This window comes from Stegodyphus dumicola, chromosome 4 (assembly GCF_044657685.1).
Source record: "Stegodyphus dumicola isolate Sdum_Otavi_A_Nest chromosome 4, ASM4465768v1".
In the NCBI taxonomy this organism is placed as follows: Eukaryota; Metazoa; Arthropoda; class Arachnida; order Araneae; family Eresidae; genus Stegodyphus; species Stegodyphus dumicola.
In genome coordinates, this window is record NC_140771.1 from 95,191,854 (window position 1) to 95,212,344 (window position 20,491).

A 20,491-nucleotide genomic window follows, 5' to 3' on the forward strand; every position below is an offset into this window, starting at 1 on the left:
TTTACTAATCTTATATAGCAACTGAATCTACACATAAGTTATACAGTTATATATAAATCATATAATTTAAATAATTTTACTTTGAACAATTGAAGTAGGTTCACGATGTTCAAATAGATTAATTATTTATTGATTAATCTAAGAATATATTTCTACATCTTTTATTTTTCAGTGGAATTATTTCCATGCGAGCATATATCTATGTGAGCTTTCTTCCGTGTGAGCATATTTCTAAGTGAGCATTTTTCAATGGGAGCTTTTTTCTAAGTGGGCATATTTCTGTGTGGGCTTTTTTCCTGTGAGCATTATTCTGCGAGCATTTTTCCTGTGGGCATTTTTCCGGTCACCGTTTTCATGAGCAGATGAATCTGAAGAAACATTTAAAACACTGAAGGTGCTTTGACTTTTGCTCTTGTATTAGCTTCTTCTCAACCCGAAAATGACTTTTATTCTCAATACAGGAACCAGGAATGAAGGAATCGGAACGGTTCTTTCGCTCGAGATTGATCGCCAAGAGCATATTATTGCCTATTTTATTAAAAGTCTCTCAAAGCCAGAAAGAAATTATTGTCATAATAAAAGAGCTGTTAGTCATCTTGAAGGACATTTCCATCACCATCTCTACAGCCGAGAATTTCAGTTGTGTGCGCAGCATCTGTCATTTGGTTGGCTGTTTAATTTAAAAAATTCGGAGAGTGAAATGGCTATACGGATACAGCGGCTACAGAAACATGACATGGAAATTCTGTTTCAGAACTTTTGTCGGTATCGATGAAGTTCTTCAAGAAGAGGCGCTTATTACCCGAATTTATTTGTGTTTACTTAAAAATATCTGTCAACTGGAATAATAAGAAATAATAAGTTGTCGACCATGTCTGCAAGCTTCTTTTTTGTCATCAAAATATGACCGCAACTAACATCCAAATCATTTCATATACATATATAAAACGCAGACAAGATTATAAAGGTATAGCTAAAGATTTAAGAACTCAAAAGTGATTTTTAATGGAACCTTTTTACGCAGAGTTATCTTTTTAATAGGATCTAAGTTACCATCTCAACTTATGATTAATCAGGGAACATGATAGTTATCCGCATTAAATAAGGTATCCCACTTAAAATCATAAGAAAATACGGTTGCTCCAATTATTTAATAAAAAGAACGAATCGATAGCAGATAAATTTAATTCAGATTTATTAAAACAACATAATAAACATTTAATAAATATTCGTGATCGAGAATAGAAATTTCACTCCATTAATAGGCAAAGACACAGAATGTGTGAAATTTCAAATAGTGTGTAAATGAAAAGTGCTTAAAGCTCAAATAATCTATCTTAGCATAATTATTTATTCACAGAAGCTTTGAATATTTTATGGAAAGTATTGATTGATTTCATGAAAAATATTATTTATTAGAAGTGTTCAAGTGGTCTTTGATTTTGCAATCGGATTAAAATTTAACAACGTACATTCAATATTTCAATATCAGCTACACAAATCAACTTCATTTCCGATTTTTGCTATGAAATAACATCAAAGAGAGTTATCTAAATGCATTTAAGAACTGCATTCAGAACGTTAGATAACCTGTTATTAAATCTAAATCTGAGGGAAGGAAAAATTTCTTTGATGATGTATTCAGAATATTGGAATTTGAAGTACTCATACAAATGCTCGCTCCATTTGAAATCTTTTTATATCATTTCATAGTAATAAGAAATCCTTTAGATGAGCATCTTAAATCGAAGAATTTGACCTGTTTAATATGTTTACTAACTGTTCAGGGAAATTCGCTTAAAATTTTTGAAAATTCATTCAATTTTAAAATTTATTCCTAAATCTTTCTAATTTGAATAAAAGTGTAATATGTTCTTCTGGCAGTCATATATTAAATGAAGTTGACAAATCATAATTTGAAGCCAGTGTGGTAGAATGTCCGAAGCCGCTACATAAAAGCTCGGTTGTGATACAGGGTTGAAATGAACTTCTAACTCAAGTTCTAATAATAACGTGGATTTTAATAAAATAAAAACATTAACAGTAAAGGTTCATGACCGATGTGGAGCTTCGATACATTTAATCCCGTAATTTCCGAAACTTAATAAACAGTAGAGTACGTTATTAACAGCATAAACGAGGAGTGATAGTTCTAGCGAGCCAAAATGCCCATAGTTCCAGCAGGAACCTGGCTCTTCTCAGACAAAAAAAAAAAAAAAAAAAAAAAAAAAAAAAAAAAAAAACCTGACTTTTTCGCTGCTCAAAACCTTACTAATTCACGGTCTCGTTACATGCCTTCAATTCCTGGGGGAAAAAAGAAGAGAATTTCTTCACTCGTGCATAACAAATGTGTCCACATTCCGGAGCCGATGGAACACTTCTTTTTCTCGGGATCCTTTGGAGTGACCTTCGTGGCTGCAATCGGAATCATTAACAAAAGGTACCTCGTTGTACCAGGATTTCTCATTTGCTATGAAAGAGGTACCAATGTATTCGGAAGTCAGCCATCTTGGGAATCTTGACAAAGAATATCTATATGACCATACCACACCAGTTTCTCTTCGTTTAAACTAAATGCTTCATCTTGACTACTAGTAAAATAATTTCGTGTCTTGGCAAAATAGGGAATTGCTGGCTCTTCCGTTGCATAATAAGTCAACAGTGCGGCCTCCATTTCGTAAACAGCTGTGTTGGTGGTCGACTCTGCGATGTGGTCATCATCAGATAATCATATGTTACAGACCTCGCACCCAGGGCATCAACATTTTTTGCAAAGTTCATTGCTGAAATACGTTCATTTAACAACCAGACTAAGAGAAATACTTTTGACCAACTTAATTAAAAATTGTACTTATGTCATATTGATAATATGTGATATTAATCATATCGCGATATCTTTCAAAGCCACCACTTTTTTATGAGCATTGCCTAGATAGTAATTTTTTGTACTCCTGGCTCATCTCACTAAATTGTACTTTTTTTGTTAAGTTCTGGTTTATATGAGAGTTTAGGTAATATAATCAGTGATAATTTTTATAAATTTGCTATACCGGTTTGAAAGATTTAACATAAGAACAATCTTGTTTAGTTGCAAGAGTGGACTGCAATAAGTACAGTGCAATATATAGTATACATAAAATCTCGTATAGACATTTCAGCCTTTTAGAGCAACAGCTACGGAAGTTTATCAAAATATATAAACGTATCATATCTTTTTCCTTTTTATAAACATCTGTAAAGCAATTCATAGCAAATTTGTTAAACAGCGTAACAAAAAAAAAAATTATCTATTTACTGTTTAAAATAATAAGACTACAATTTTTTGTAATTTTTTCCAGATTCAATATCATATAATGTATGGTAAACATTTCAAATTAAGAAATACGCCTGTAATTTAGAAGCTAATAAAAGTGCTTTCGAAAATTACTGTTATTTAAATCCATACTAAATCATATTGATGTAACTGTTAAGATATCAGTACTTTTTCTTTACCGATTATGTATTATTTTAGTTTTTATTATAAATAATGAACACGCTTCTATATATGACAAGTTTTACATATTATATATTATCTGATCAATATATTTTGGATGACGTTATACAAATTTGGTAAATATGTGTATTTATTTGTCTATAATTTGCCTTTTACTCATTTTTGTATTAGTGCATATTTATATTTTATCGTTTACGTAACGCAAATTTTGGGCTTTTTTTATCAAGCATTGTAGTGATTTTGGATTTGTGACTATTTGTTGTGGGTACCTATTCTGTATACTAAATTATAGAACTTTTAAATCTTAGTTCATTCATGACAGAATTGTAAAAACATTTTGGTTAGAGCCGGATATACACTGCTGGCCATTAAAACTGCAGCATCAGGAAGGAATAACCTGACGAACCTCAAAATCACGTGAAAGGAAGAAGAGGTTGCAATGTGCAAATGATTAGTATTTCATGACATTTAGCAGGAGGGAGAAACGACATCTGAAGCACTGCGTAAAAGAAAAATTTTGTAGTGGATTTATCTTTCGGAAAGCGCTTTGCAAATTAGGGGTTTGCTCTTATATCGTGTTATGCCTTGAACTAATAAGAAGAAATGCTTACCAGTAACTCACGAAATTAAGAGTGTGGATGATCGTTCCATGATATCGCCCGTCGCACTGGTCGACATCCAAGCACTGTCATGTAGGTATGGAATGAATGGGTTGCTGAGGATCATCTTGAACGGCATTCAGAATCTCAACACCCTCCCTTGACTAACACCCGAGAGGACAGAAATATTGTAAGGTCAGCCCTACAAAACCGGGCAACCGTATAAAGGACTATTAGTCAGAAAATGGGCATGTTTGCAGCCCAATATCTGCTCGTAGGATGCGTCGATGTTTGCCGCAGATGGACTATCAGCACGGCGACCATTACTTCGTCTTCACTTGACAATGCAGAATAGAGAGAATCGGCGACTCTGGTGCGCCGAGCGACAAAGCTGGAATGTCATCTTTTCAGACGAGTCCCGGTTCTGCGTGCAGTATTCTGATGACCGTATACGTATCTGGAGGCTCTGAGGAGACCGCACGTCGCCTGCTTGCATTTGATATCGCCATAGGGGCTCTGCACTTGGTGTGATGGTCTGGGCAGCCATTGTGTACACGACACGCACATCTCTGGTTCGGATCGACGGTAATTTGAACGCAAATCGGTACATTTCTGACGTTTTACGTCCAGTGGTTGTGCCCTATCTTCGAAACTGCCAAACACTTTCTTCCAACAAGATAATGCAAGACCACATGTTGCACGTCGTTTCTGACCTAACTTGATACACAGGGTATTCGATTGCTGTCCTGGCCTGCACGGTTTCCCGATCTGTCGCCCACTGAAAACATCTGGTCATGGTACGCAGAGAGACAGGTCCGCCACCCCTATCCAGCTGATACGGTGGATAAAGTGTGGCAGTGACTTGACGAATCATGGAAAGAGTTGCCCGTTTCTGTCATCCAAGCTCATTTCGACTCCATGCCTAACCGAATAAGGGCCGTTTTAGCTGCCAGGGTTGGCAGCTGTTTCTACTAATTTTTCCCCTCTGTAAACCCCCAAACTTCTCACAAATTTAATCATTTTGTTTTCGTGCTATACTGTTTACGTACAATAAATATCATTTTTGTATTTGCTTTCTTTCATGGTATTGCAATTTTAATGACTAGCAGTATATGAACATAAACTCTCCTACAAAGTCTTGGCAATAGTTTTAGAATTTCATGAAAACTCATTTTTGAAACTTTAGGATTGATTTTTTTCTTTAAATATCCAAAATTGTTTTTTTTTCTTTAAATATCCAAAATTGTTTGAGAAAGCCTATAAATAGGAGAATATAAGCGGCGGAATTAAATTCGCACTCTTGCGACTGTTTTTAGCTTCTCGATCGGTTGACATGCTACTTCAGAATTTATTATACAAGCAACTTTGTAATCTGCGAAAGCTCTCACGTATGAAGAATTTCGTTCAAAGAATTTGTTTACATTTTTAGGTTATTTATTGCTGTTAATTTTGCAGTATGAAACAAGAATAAATGAAAGCTTTTTGTTGATCTGGCTTAGTTAGTTATGAATGTTTTACGAATCCGTCACTCGCAGAACGTTACAGATTTAGAGAAACTAGACTAAAATTGAAATGTCAAAAAAAGTCAGATTTAATTGCACTTCAAGTTTTAATATCTGATATAAAACATGTGTTGAGTAATAAGAACTAAACCACTGAGGTCATAACCTCAACCTATATGTCAGTAGTTTTATGAAAACAGAGAAATTCAATTAGAAAACTATCTTCTCTTCGAATAGCAGTTATAGGTATGAGTTTATTACCTATTTCATTAACTGTATTTACACGGGAATCTCATTGTTTATCTTCCGAGTTCTTTGATGAAGCTTTAGACTTCAGAAATATTAAATTTCTGAGATAAATACTAAGAGCAACCAAGTGCCAAGATATGCTTTCATGTCTCACGTGGTCATTTTCGATTAATCTTACTTAAAGTTTTGTTATATCTGTATCTGACCTTATTTTATCGACATGCACTTGTAGAAAGAGTGAGATTATTCCGAATACTAATAACAGTATCTCCCTCTCACCCCAAAAAGGTACCAAACGTTCATTTTAGATTTGTGTTCTTATGGTTCTTGAGGTTTAGTTATAATGAAAACGATTTTAATTAAAGATACTGATTTTCTAAAATGAATCTGGTAAAGGCAATGAGCAATAATTTACGGATTAGGACTTTATACTATATTACAATAATAATAGTTTCTGAAATATGCCAAGTATAAATGTATACACATTAGAACTTAGCTCTGAAATATGAGCATTAGTTGTATAAACGTTTTCAAGAATTTCGCAAAGTAAGCAGCTAAATTTAAAATACAGATAAATGTATGGTAATTCGTTTCTTAGTTTGCTTTTTGCGTAATCTGTTTCAAAATAACTCTACGAGTGGTGCCCGAACTAAAAGGTTGTGGACTACAATCTATCATTTCCAGGACGACTGGATCCCTTAAAGCCCAGCCGCTCTTTAAAAGGGAGAATATATGAGGTGTTTTCTCCCTCGTTTCCGCATGACTTTGCTGGTGTAACTGGAAGCACATTCGGTGCGTATTCGGGAGGTCCAGAGTTCGAATCCTCACTGCTCATTTTTCTCATCTCACACATAAAAAAAACTAATGACACTACGAAGTATTTTCTTAATAAATGACCATACTCTGATCAATATATTTCGGAAGATGTTATGTATTTTGTAAATATTCGGATTTATTTGCTTATAATTTGCGTTTTACGAGTTTATTTATTGCTATGCACTTATCTTTATTTATTTACTTAACGCATTTTTACAGAAATTTTGTGTTTATTTATTGCTCATTTTATTGACATCGAATTTGCGACTATTTGTTGTAGGTACATGTTTTATTCCATGCACTGTGTTACAGAAATTTTAATTGTGAGTTGATTAATGACTTGTGCAATCTGAAATACAACCAGATATATGAGTAAGTCTCCTATGAAGTCTTGGCGACATCTTTCGAATCCTAAATAAATTTAGTTTCATTAAATTAATATAAGAGTAATTCAGTGTCAATTATTCCATATAATAGTAATAGAATACATTCAGTGCCATTCAATTAATATAAGTATTTTTCTTATAAATTATTACCTGATACTACATCAAATTCTTATAATAATAACTTTTTTTGAAGAATATTATGCACGGTAAAAAATAATTACTGTTGTAAACGCGTAGTTCAGTTTTCAAATGCATGTTATACTCAACATTGTCTCTACAGTAAGATATAACACCGAATGTTAACTTCGATATTATTCCTTTTGAACAATATTACTTTATGCTTTAACTGACAATTCCTAAAATGAGTCCGTGTTGCTGCACCATTAGATAAAGAAACATTTATACCAGATAAATTTAATATGATATCATTACGCTGCAGCTTACACCATAGAGTAATCACATCAGTTTCTTCAATAACACGTAAACTAAATCAGTCCTGGTCGTTGGTGTATCTACTAAGTAAATTATTTCACATTCATTGCTTATAAACAAGTCCTGTAGGAAAATGAGCATAACTTACGAGTTTCTGAAAACGTTTTTTAGAGTTTTTCTACTAAACACCAATAATTGGCCCTGACAAATTTCATCTCACAATAGCAAGCATTTACTTAAGCATTTCAGTGAATATTTTTATAATTTACAGATTTGATAATTTACTTAAAAAATATTTTTCTGGTATTTCAGTTTTTAGTAGTTTAGCAGCGTTCAGACAAATTCTTGACGTATAACATCAATTTTTATTGGTATAATTTAACAGTGAAGGTCATTTCCTTAGGAGTGGAATTTGAAGTTATTTCCTTAGGAGAGATTTTGTAGTTAACTGTTTTTTCATAATATACAGACACTGCTTACCTTTATTGCAAAACTGAGACTTCTTACCTTTAGTGCAAAATATGCATTTAATGATTCTAGAAGTTGAAAGAATGAAAAAAGGCTGGTTTGGAAAAGTTCGAGAGGAATGATTTTGGACTCAGTAAGCATTGTATCTTATTATCGCTTTGCTACAACGGAATTTCAATTGAACAAAGTTGAGATCAGCGACTTTTGCTATAAAAGAAAAAATAATTTAGAAGTTGAATTTATGCCCCGTCCAGAAAATTGTGTTAGGTTATGAAAAGGAAAAATAAAATAATTGCCACAACAATCTTTTGACATCTCTATAAATGCAATTATTCGTCTTGCAGGACGGAATGGCTTTACTACATGAAGAAGACAGAAATCGTTCCCCGCCCCTGAAATTCAGAGAATTTTCTTCAAAATAAAGGACAGTCCAAAGTTGTATATTTCTATTAGTGTATATTTCACGTCAGCGTACTCTCGTTCTGCTTGCTACACTGTTAATAAGATTATCAGCATCCAGCAATGGAAGTGCGAAATATGAGTACAAGACAATATTAATAGAACATCTGTAAAATTTATAACACATCAGAAATGAGTTAAAACAATTTCCAGTTCTTAGGACGTAATTTTAATTTAGGAATTATATAATATATTAAAATTATACTATAAAATGTTTTTGTTCATTCTTCTTAAGCAATAAATACATGAGAAGCGGATACATGTATTTCGCACTAAATATGAAAAAATTCAATGTGAAACAAGTAGAAGATAATTCATCACAGTATAAAGAAATTGTTTTCACCCCAGAAATATAAATAAATTTAATTATATATCATGAGTTGAAAATTTTGCTTTGCGTAAATGATAGTACAAATTCATAACATATTTTGATACATTTAGTGTCCTGATTTCGAAAATAATCACCACATTAATTTTTAATTTGTTTATAATGTATTAATTATCAAATTCTGTAAATAAATTGAATAGCGAATTTAGGGAAATAGATATGAAATTTTAAAAAAAAAGTATTCATAAATTTTACCTGGAATAATATTAGACAGAAATTACAGGGACTTTTGACAAAATAAAAAAAAAAAAATAAATAAATAAAAGCTAATATAATAATAAAAAAAAAATCTGAAATGTTTCAGATTTTAAATTACGTCCAAAGGGGCGTTTTTTAGCATTTTGTGTGTTACCTTTCTTTATTAAATATCATGTTCCTTGCATTTAAACCATAAGATCCAGTGCAACAGCAATATCGCAAAATAGTTTTAAAACGAGCATATCTTTAGAATTTCCGATACAGAGACTCACGCGCTAGAGATAAAAATGTTTTTTCTGCACAACGTTGCCATTGCTCGCTTTGAAATGCTTGAGTTTGTTAATCAAAAATTCGTCAAAGTTTTAAAAATAGGAAATCGATCATAAAACAAATTTCAAATTTCAAATTTGGTCTTCCACATGCTCATATTCGTTGGAGGATTACGTTATTCAAAATTCGATGACTCTATGTACCGTTATTTTATGACAATGTGAGAAATATACATACATTTACGCAGATTTTCATTATTTAATTTCTTCAAATATAATGCAGGACTCTAACATTTTATGGCAACAGTTTGAAAAGTGAACCGACATTTATCCGTCCGACGCAAAATGCCAAAACGAAACTAATAGTCCTTCGGGATTCAAATCCCTTTGGACTAATAATAATAATAATAAATAAAAGCTAATATAATAATAATAATAATAAATAAATAAAAGCTAATATAATAATAATAATAAATAAATAAATAAAAGCTAATAATAAATAAATAAATAAATAAATAAAAGCTAATATATAAAAAAAATTCTGTTACAGAAATATGAATTGAAAGAAAAGAATAATCGTTAAAAAATATATCAACTGGCTATATTTTAAAACAGCTGATGTAATAACTATGCTTCTCAATATTATACGTAACCATTTATTGCGGTTATTAAGAGATGCAGCGCCCTCTATACTTTTGATAAAGTGAGCATACAATTGCCCCTCCCCCCGTTTATCATTAGATAAAATATTGCATTTAGCTGTAATGTTCAGGATATATATAGCAATATTTTCTCTTAAATACTTTTCATGTATATAAAAAAAAACTTTCTTTGCTTATTTAATGAAGCTTAAATTTATAAAAGCAAAATAAAAGAAGAAAAAGGAATTTTAAAAAATAGAATTCTCACCATTCAAAACGAAGCCTTACTATCATTATGTTTGACGCGAAATATGCATTTTCTCTCAGTGAACCAGACAGATTAGTAGGGAAATCGTGCTAGTGACCACTGAACAGAACAATGCCATGTAAACTTCAGATGGAGGTCGCGAAAAACCGCTCTTTTCCAAAACTAACATGATTCTCGTGAATTGATTCGATTGCGGTCCGCAAGAGGCCGCTGCGCCCGCAACAAGTTTCATCGGAGCCTGCCGGTGGTTGGTCACTAATTGAATAATCGATTTTGAGCACGTTTGTAGAATTTTGAAATTACGGACCAATTATGAAACTCTAGAATCTTCAAATATCGATATAAGTTTCCTTCTAGTTTAAGTGTGATCTTTTTGATTTTGATTTAAGGATGTTAATTTAACTAGGAAATAAATTCCTTATGAAATCACTTATGACATTTCACCGCAGATTGAGTTGTTGCGCGTTACCACGTGTATAGGAGAATAATAATAAAGAAAGAAAGAAGGCTATTTTATTTGTAAGGCGCAATTTCGCTGGCTTTTAGAAATATGTATCTTAAAAAATGCTGTTCTTAATAATTATACAAATTGTTCGTACTACTACTACCAACGACTGAATATATTACTTTAAAAAATAATATTTAAAAATGTACTTTACTCGTAGAAAATTTTTACAGTAAAACAATTTGGTATTCAGTTTTCATGAGTGTCCATTAATCTGAGATTTGTTTCAGTTCATACAAGTAGCATGTTTGTAATTTCATAATTGTTTAAATTTGAGAAGACAAATGATATAAAACAGGCATTGTCAGACTGGTTCCTTTACCACCCATTAGTGAGCTATTTAAGTTAGGTGCAGCACAAAATATTTGTCAAATGATGAAGATTGAAACCTCTTCACCCGTATATAGATGTCTACATATTATATCATATACATACATATCTACTTGACTGTTACCCTAGGCGTCACGCTTCCCTATTTCCATGTATTTAATGTATAATGATATTATATGATGTAACAGCGTGTGACGTGAGGAGAATTGAGCTTCTTATACTGCCACTAAACGGTCCCCAGACGGAACAGGTTCCCTGAAACTGATGTTCCGGCTAGCTATGCGGGCCATAAATTTTCTGTTTGTTATAAATATATGCAAAATATAAACAACAGGATAAATTAAACTACATATTTTTTACGAAACTTAAATTAAATTACTTTGCTGTTGTGCTAAATTCAGTTATTGCCTAAACGCTGGGCGGCAACAGAATTTTGTTAACTTCAAAGCGTATAAATAGGTTTATTACCCATAATATGATAGATATGATATACGATTGACGACATAAAACCTGCTGCTACCAAAGTTCGAAATCCTGAAGAGAACTTGTCCATAATTGCTTTAGAACGTTAGGAAGCAGGAATCGTTATGGTAATTAATATTAGCATACGGCAAGCACATTTAAAGAAGAAAATTCGTTTCTTGAATTTTATGAATCCTTTGAAAACGTAGTTTATTAGCAGCTTTATCTTTATTAAAGATTGATTCTTCTCAGTAAGAGATCACATTTAATATTTTTCATAGAAATACAGTGCCAGATACTCATTTATTATTCCATCATCTAGTAGAATTGGATGAGTTCTTACTTAAACAATGTCACTATAATCTACAATATTTCGACACAAAGCAAGCTACGTTTAAATGCATTTTAATAGGAAAATTATTAGATCTTAGATCGTAAAGAATCTTTTTAGAAGATTCAAGAGAAATTCATTGTCTCTGTTATATATAAGAATAATACGTCCCTTCAGATTACAGTTGAAATGTCCAAATGTAGAGTGTCCTGTTTAACTAATTTTTAATTCAATCTAAGTGAATATTCATTAATAATAAGAATGAATAATAAAATAAATAATAAAAGAATACGGGATAAATTATTCAGCTCCTTTTAACTCAATACAAAATTAGTAAAGGTATTTCTTAAAAATTTCAATAAACCAATAATAGGAATCTTATAAGAGGTGTTTAGTGGAAACGACTAAATGTTCCATATTCCACAACTAAAAGTATTTATCAGAAAGCTATTTCAGATTTAATCTCAAATACTTTATTGTTGCATGAAAGAGGTTTGTGTCTCATGGAGGAATGACTCAGCATATTATCAGTCATAATACAACCTGCTTTGTGGGAAGCGAAAAAATGTTGTGCTAAAAAGAATGGCTTAAAGAACACTTAAGGCAGAAATGTTTAATATTTTTGACCACATGCTCTATTCAATCATATAAAATCTCTCCCTTACACCCACATTGCGATGATACACGCGAAAGTAATCAGTAAAATTTCACTTGGGAAAGCATACAAGGAAACAATGCTCCACATTGAAGAACTTTCCTTCTGAGATAAACGCTATCTTAAACGCTAAACTGTTACGTTTGATACATCTAATTTAAAATGTAACAGCCTTTTCTCAGTTTCTTGCAGGAACAGATATTTTTTATTAAAAATTCATTGAGCGGCCTGACTATGAGGTCATTAACTCTTTCATCCTTCAGTACCTGTGCATAGTTTAAGAAAGATATATTTACCAGTGCATAGTTTAAGAAAGTGCAGAGTACATGTCCTAATGAGAATCAGAAACGTCATTATTTAGAAGCAGTGGGTAGATAGAAAAGTCCAAAAATCCTCTTCGGGAAAGATGAGCTTACAACTAATCGTACAGTATTTGATATATGGAACAACGTATCGACTATACGTTTTGGAAAGCCTATGTTTTGTCTTTCTAGTTCCCTCCTAAATAGTCTTCCGGTTTTCATCAACCATATAACTGATTATCTGTTAACTATGGCAAACTAGTTCCGTTTAGGAATGAAAAAGAATTTCCTTAAAGGCTTCTGTAAACTTTTGTAATTTTCTTTGTAAAATAATCCACTGACTAGTAGTTCCAAAGTGTGCAATGATCCTTTAGAGAGACATGAAAGAAAGTTCAAAATGCTTCCACATAGGTAGGCAAGAACATTTCCTGTATTTCGTTAATCTCAAAGAGAATCAGATAAATTAACTACTCTGTGCTAAAATGTTTTACGAACAAATATTCGCTTGAGAGTGACAAAGACAGCTTTCAGTTTTCTGTCAACTGAAGTCATTATCATCACAAATGAAAGTAATGGTGATTAGTGCTTCACCAAATGAAGAACACTCATACATCACTAATGCTAAGAGAGATGGTCCAGTAAATTCGTTTCTTCATTGATACGAAGGAAGAAAGCAAAGCTGTAGCCTATTTATCGTTATCCAAGGAGTACCAGGTTAAGGAGTACTATGTTACACTGCTTGGAAATAGATATTTATTTATTTTTAGCAGTAGCACTTAAACATACGTTCATTGACTAGAATGTGACAAGCATACACAACACAAACACATCAAGAAAAGCTAAAACAGCATGAAAAAGATCATAATGCAAAGTTACAAAATGTCAAAAGACAAAACTCGTCAAACAGACTGGAAGTATTGAAGTCACTCTCTGGCCTGCCAGCATCTACTATATATATATCTAATCACTTCAGAGCATTCTTTGAGATGAGCAGCATCTACAACAGTATCTCTCCCTCAGAATACACAGTTAGGTGACGAATAGATACATGCTCTGCAGATGCAGTGGATTTAGCTTTATCCAAGGAGCATGACGAGGAGATCCACTATATTACATGTTTTAAGAAACGTTTCTGAGTGAATTTGACATTTGACAGGTTACTGAAAAACGCAATTAAATCTTTTAGAGGGGAGGTGTGATGATTTGGTGAACACCACGCATGCGCACTTTAGCCGAACGGCGCGCGATTTTGCCTCTCTCTCACGTGACACAGAGTCGAGATTATAAAATAAGCACGATAATAAACATTACAGGCTGTTCCCAAACGGAATATTAGGTTAATAACTTTATGTAAACTATTTTTCATTTGTTCGTGTTATAACAACATGTTCATCCTATTCATACGTATGCTATATGGAAATGATCACATCAAGTCCACGTTAAATATACCTATAACCCACCTTACGACGGATATATCACTAAACTTCCCAATGGTGATGAATAAATGCATATATCAAAATTATTGGAGGGATTCCAGCCATTAATTTGGGGAAGTACACAATGTGTTTGTAGGAGGAGTATAAAATAAATGTCAGGTACGAGGCCATGAAGGATAAGCCACATTGCAGTAGTGTATGCCATATGGTAGTCATCCATTTGCGTAGGATTTGTGAATGATAAGACAAGCACAAATGAAATTATTATTAGGTTTGGAGCTTATTACACCGAGCAAAAATGAACATGCTCATCCTGTGGAACACCTAACGGAAAAAGGAAGGCTAGCGTTGTAACATGGAAATAACTCGCAGAAAAGAATCACTTCGTTTTAAATATAGAAGTATACTCTAGCAACTGGAAATATGTAGCACGAAAATAATCACATACTTATGGACAGAGAAGTTTCTCTGTAACACCGATAGTAAACACATTGCTGGCTAAGGGCTATTAGTTTCAATAATCAACTTTAGGTGAAAAATTTCAATTAAAACGACTTTTCACTGTTCTGCTTTGAAACTCTTCTTAAGTGATTTACATGATGGTAAATTATCTCATTGGACGATGAGCCTAGCTAAGCAAATATAATAAGAAGCTCCTGTTCAGCTTCTGATGGCAAAGAGGAGGGAAAAGCTGTTATATAAAAGGCACCGGATGGCGAGAACAGGAACTCAATATTTCTATTTTGATTTGATGCTATATATTTAATAAAAAGAGTGAAAACATGATGCTCTGTCTTGAACAATTTTTGCTCCAATTTTGAATAAATTATAGATTTCTTAATAAGTTTCATTGATGGGAAAGTTTACTGCGAGAATCTAACGCAGTTACTATTGCTGAGATTAGGAATCCTACTCAATAAGATTGTCTAGTATAGTTATTAAGATTGTATATGCAAAGAAACTAATCGTGAAAGAAAGACGGAGAAACTGCCTGTGGTTTTCTTTGTAAGCCTATGATCCACTCTGTCTGAAATCAATTTTAAATGTTCTATGAATACTCTGATTGTATTTTACAAGTTTGCAAAAATACTCTTGAGCTCTGAACTTATGATTCTAAGCGAATTTCATGCAAGTGTTGTCAAAGCGATGCGGATTATGCCAAGCTTTAAGAATGATTGATTTTTCTGATTTCGAAATATTGGTCTTATCAAATTAATTTAACCACGATGTAGCAAGCTCTTACCTTGCTGGTTGCAACGATTGCTTTTAATTCCTATATTAGCTTATTAAGTTCATTTCATAAATTACTTTTTGTGACATTCTGGTTGCCATTTCTTGGATCAGCCAGTTTCAGAGAAAACACAGATAATGCGTACAACTGTATTAACAATATATAAAATATCATTAATACAGTTGAACGCAATGTTTAATTTATAAATATTATTCTCTAAATCTAATCTTTCAAAACTTTTTTATGTATTAGGTTTAAACTTGATAATGTAAAATCTGAGAATACTACACAAGATTAATATCATAAAATGCAATTAATGATATCAGCATATTAAACTGAACTTGACTGGCAATTCAGGAACACTAAACGAAATCTAACAGGTGGTAAAAGAGTACTGAATCAAGTTGCAGTTGGTATACTTATGGAAAATTTGAGACATAGCATTTAACTTCCCTTATCGGGTTATTGTACTTTGAAAAATTGTAATAAGGGAATAAGGGAACACAGCACTGTGAAAATAAGAATATAAGAATTTGATGCGTAAAGCAAAATAAAGTTGATTTTTATCAAATCTTAACTTTATCACGACAAAACTAGCCGGTAAATCAAGGAATGGAAATGCATTTCCATTTCAGATCATTAATTCCCATATGAACGAAAAGGTTAATAATTCCATGACGTTATTAGCAATCCTAAATATTAAACATATTGTTATGAAAGACAAATACGAACGAGTATGCATCGCTTCTCTTCCCATTCATCCCATTCATGCACTTGAGTTCATTTCCGAAATGCAAAACACTCTCAATACAGCCCTCAGTGTCTCAAGGTCGTATAGTCCCACAATTCCAAGAGCATGGCTTTTCACTCCAGGCCCTTTCCTTTCCAAAAGCCTTTGTTTCCGGTGTTCATTGTATAACAATTTGAGTGGACTCATCTGATTCTGGACAAGCACTTAACTTTGGAGACTGAATTGTAAATTACCACTCGGCTTTTTAGACACTTTCAAAATTTAGCTCGTTGATCATAAGACAAAAAGCTATAAAATTAAGTGAAACTTTTGATTCCTTAAATGTGTAAAGTTCTTGTATCTTATAAAATCTTAGAAAATTTTTAAAGAAGGACAGCATGAAGGAAATGCGATTTCAGCAACCGGATCCAAGTTTCGTAACTATTTATTTACTTTTTAAATTATTAGAAAAATAAATCTTTAATATTACCATCCAGCCAACTATTATTTGTTAATGAACGATTCAAACATAAACTGTTGAACCTGCATATGACGATCACAGTGTAAGATCTCTAAGAATATCGATAAAAGGTACAATGCTATTACTAAAAGGTTTATTAAATGCCTCGTCTTGTATTATAACTCATGTTTATCAAAACACAGCCATCGCTATTGGCAGAATAACAGAAATATCAATACTCAAATAGCTGCAAAACAACAAATATCTTCAATGTCTAATCAATCTTGTAAATGCTAGAAAAGACAAGAAATCACTCCGCAAAACCAGATACACGTGATATTCATGGTTTACGTGCATGCCGATATGGCATACACTTGAACTGAACACAGTACGCTTAAACTGCTTTCTGCATTGCAAAAGCTCTCTCTCTAAATTACGCATTCATTCGCAAGTTAAATTCCACCTAATCGCATTCTGGTGCAGATTAGGGAAAATAAGTTAAAGGAAAGAATTGCAGAAAAATAATATATTAACTAAAATAAACCTTACAAAAGTGATTAAAACAGATCATTGCTTTAATTTAAATAACATGCACTTAACAGCTAAATAAGATTAAGTTTTTATTATTATTATTATTATTATTATTATTTTATTTATTTATTTTTTTTTATTGTCAGAAAGTATCCCCATTAATCTGTTAAGTTGAAACATAAGCGAAGTCACATTATCTAATTTTAAAATACCCCTGTTCTATAAGAAACAAAAAAAGACTTACGAGCGTTTTCTGATTTACTTGTGTGTAATTTAAAATTCAATTATTCAGTTAATGGAATCGATTTTAGATATTACCATGATGTTTAATGTACTTCAGGAGCTATTTTCAGATATTCAATATAAGGGTTTCAAAATTGTAGACATTCAAGTGTAAAGAATACTGCCATAAAATAAATGAAATATATTTGAATCTATAAGAATCTAAAGAGCAAAAGCCAGTATTTTAAAATTTTGTAAATTGATTTCACTTTCAGAAATTAGATTTAGGAAATTATTTTACGACTCTTTATGCGGTTAGACTTGCATTATTAAAATAGGAAAAACGAAATAATCGCCATGTCAAAGTTACATTTATATGCAGCTTGGAACGTTTATTTTATGAAAATAAAAATAACTAGTTTGACAACTTCATATTTTGCACGGTAAATGTATGATAATGCAATGCGCATAAAAAATCATTTTGGTTGGAATCAGAGCTGTATGTCTAAAGGGAACTGAGTTTTCAGGAACATTTCTATTTCTGTTTTTTCACGATTAAGGAGAATAATACCACCATTAAGGTCTTCACTCCATTTTTTTTTTTTTTTTGTTCTTTTTCGAATATTAGAAAACTCCACATTACGTTTTTTATTCAACGGTAAAATAAAATACTTTGAAATTTTTATGCTTCAAATTTCAGCTAAAATCCAGAAAGCTGTAATAAACTCGAATTCTTAAAGAAGTCATTCGCATCTATTTTGTCTTCGTGAATTTGTTTCTTTCTTGATATAAATTTGATGTCTTATCAGAGAACCTTTACGAAAAATGATTCTGTCGCATAGTTTCGGTTACATTATAAAAGTCATATTAATTAAAAAAACTAGAGAGTGGTTTGGAACAGAAGTTTTGTAACAGATGCGGGTTTTCCTTGATGCTCCGTTGCTTCGATAGGTGAGGCTCTAGTGTTATTATCGTGAAAATGATAGCATTAAATCCTTCAAAATAAGTTGTTCAAAGACACGAATAGTACTGTAAATACTGGCAAATGCAAACTCATAAACACAGTTTAATCTTTAATGTTCTCACTGTGTTTCGTTGTGCGGTAAAAATAGTGTATCTTAACAGCAAAATTTGAACAAAAATTTAAATCTTATGTAAAGGAAATTCGTTTCTGTCATAAATAATATTAAGTAAAAAGATCTTTGATAAGCCAATGTGTGGATTCTATGAATTTTCTAAAACGTATTCTAACTCACAGAACACACCATGTATCACTAATAACATCTTTCTCTTTTTATAAAGTTGATAATGTAACTATAATACTTATTTCGTGGTTGATATTTTAGATAAAATATATTTTTATTGGACTAGAAGAGAAACACGCTAATGTGACAATCAAAATCGTAAAAACAACCTTGTATTTAGCGTAGTATAATGAAACACTCAATCGATTTCGAGGGCAGCTAAAGGTCCCTCCTCATCAGAAGAAAGAAATATCTAGAAAGAAGAAAATAAAGGAGAAGGAGTCTCAGAAGGACCACGTGTTTCTGAGACTCCTTCTCCTTTATTTTCTTCTTTCTAGATATTTCTTTCTCCTGATGAGGAGGGACCTTTATCTGCCCTCGAAATCGATTGTTTCATTATACTTACGCTAAATACAAGGTTGTTTTTACGATGAAGATGATGAAGATTTTACGAGAAGATGCTAAAACAATTAAAAGTGATTTTTTTAATGATGAGAATGTGCAAATGTTGCAAAAATTCATTTTGCGAATTTACGAACGGAAATTTGTTAAAATCAAAATTAGGAGTAAATCCTCCAAATAATTTCGTCATCCATTATACATAACATTAACGCAACTGTTACAATATAAGTAATGTACTTTTTGCTTTCCTCTAAAAGGAAGAGAGTTCTTGAATTCAGACATGCCTGTATTAATATTTATACACGTGTCGAAAATTTTACCATTCGGTACAATAAACGTTTCAAGTAAAATCCGTTTCTTACTAAATACTCTCTAGCTGAATCTGCTTTTCGGGATACGTTTTACATATTTGCTTTCCTTAGTTATTTATCATACATTATGAAGAAACTAAAGGATAATTCCAGTGTTATTAATATGATTTACATATTCGTGGATTACAATAGATGGTTTTAAGTTCATTAGTATAATCTGGACCTTCAATGATAATAATGAACTGTAAGCGAAAGCCGACGCACCGAAAAGAATTTATTCAAATAGCTTAAATTCAGTACGAATATATTTAAATGACTTGAATAAATCAATAAAGTACTGGTACACGTCCGGCCAATACGCAAACTTTTGTTCTGTTTGCATTTACTCTAGATAGTCTGCCGCTGTCATTTATGTAGACGGTATCCGGAGCGGATTTGAATCACACACATGTGTTCTGTTAGGTAGAGATAGGGCGATTTAGCTGGAAGCATTTGATATGCTAAGACAATCATCAGAAATGATTTCCATATTGAAGGCATTATCCTGTAGAAATCAACCCTAGGGTGCATGGGAAAGAGGAGTAACTCGGAGCGTAGAATATCGTTGACGTATTGCCGTTTGGTAAGGGTGTCATGAAGGCTTATCAAACTATCAAATTAAATACTCTTCATACCATTACACCATATTATCGGGCTAACTGATGGAAAATAATCCTGTTATTATCATACTACTGTCCTGAAAGTGTCCAGACACGTCTTCGCTCTTCATCGCAGCTAAATTCGAAGCACGATCCGACTCAAGCAACCTTTACCCCGATGGAGGAGATTTGAAGTCGAATGTGCCTAGCACCAGAGCAAACGCGCGTGTGGTTCTACATAGGAATAGAGTAGTTCGTGAAATTGGCATCGTGAGAACGAACGTCATTTTCTGCCCCACCTATCAAAGGTGTTTGCGACAACTCGCTGTTCCATTACACGCCAGATCGTTGATAATGAACTAAGTGCTGTATGAATCATTCTGATCACTCTTAAGTACTTTATCTCTGTAGGTCGACAGTTACATTCTGGACATGGCATTCTGTCAAGGTTCAATCATTCCTGACAACACAGTCGAATGGCTACATCTCTATGTCGACTTTCAAAACTTTGAACCATCCTTTGCAAATGAATG

At 32.5% G+C, this 20,491-nt stretch overlaps 1 protein-coding gene across 1 annotated transcript in view; it reads right to left on the bottom strand.

Moving 5' to 3' along the window:
• Positions 1-10,319, bottom strand: part of LOC118187951 (uncharacterized) — a 254,275-nt gene extending 243,956 nt beyond the window's left edge. The window contains exon 1 of the mRNA XM_035358275.2: positions 10,169-10,319. The gene's annotated coding sequence lies outside the window, so the exon portion shown is untranslated. The remainder of the gene's footprint in view (positions 1-10,168) is intronic.
• Positions 10,320-20,491: the final 10,172 nt, after the last annotated feature.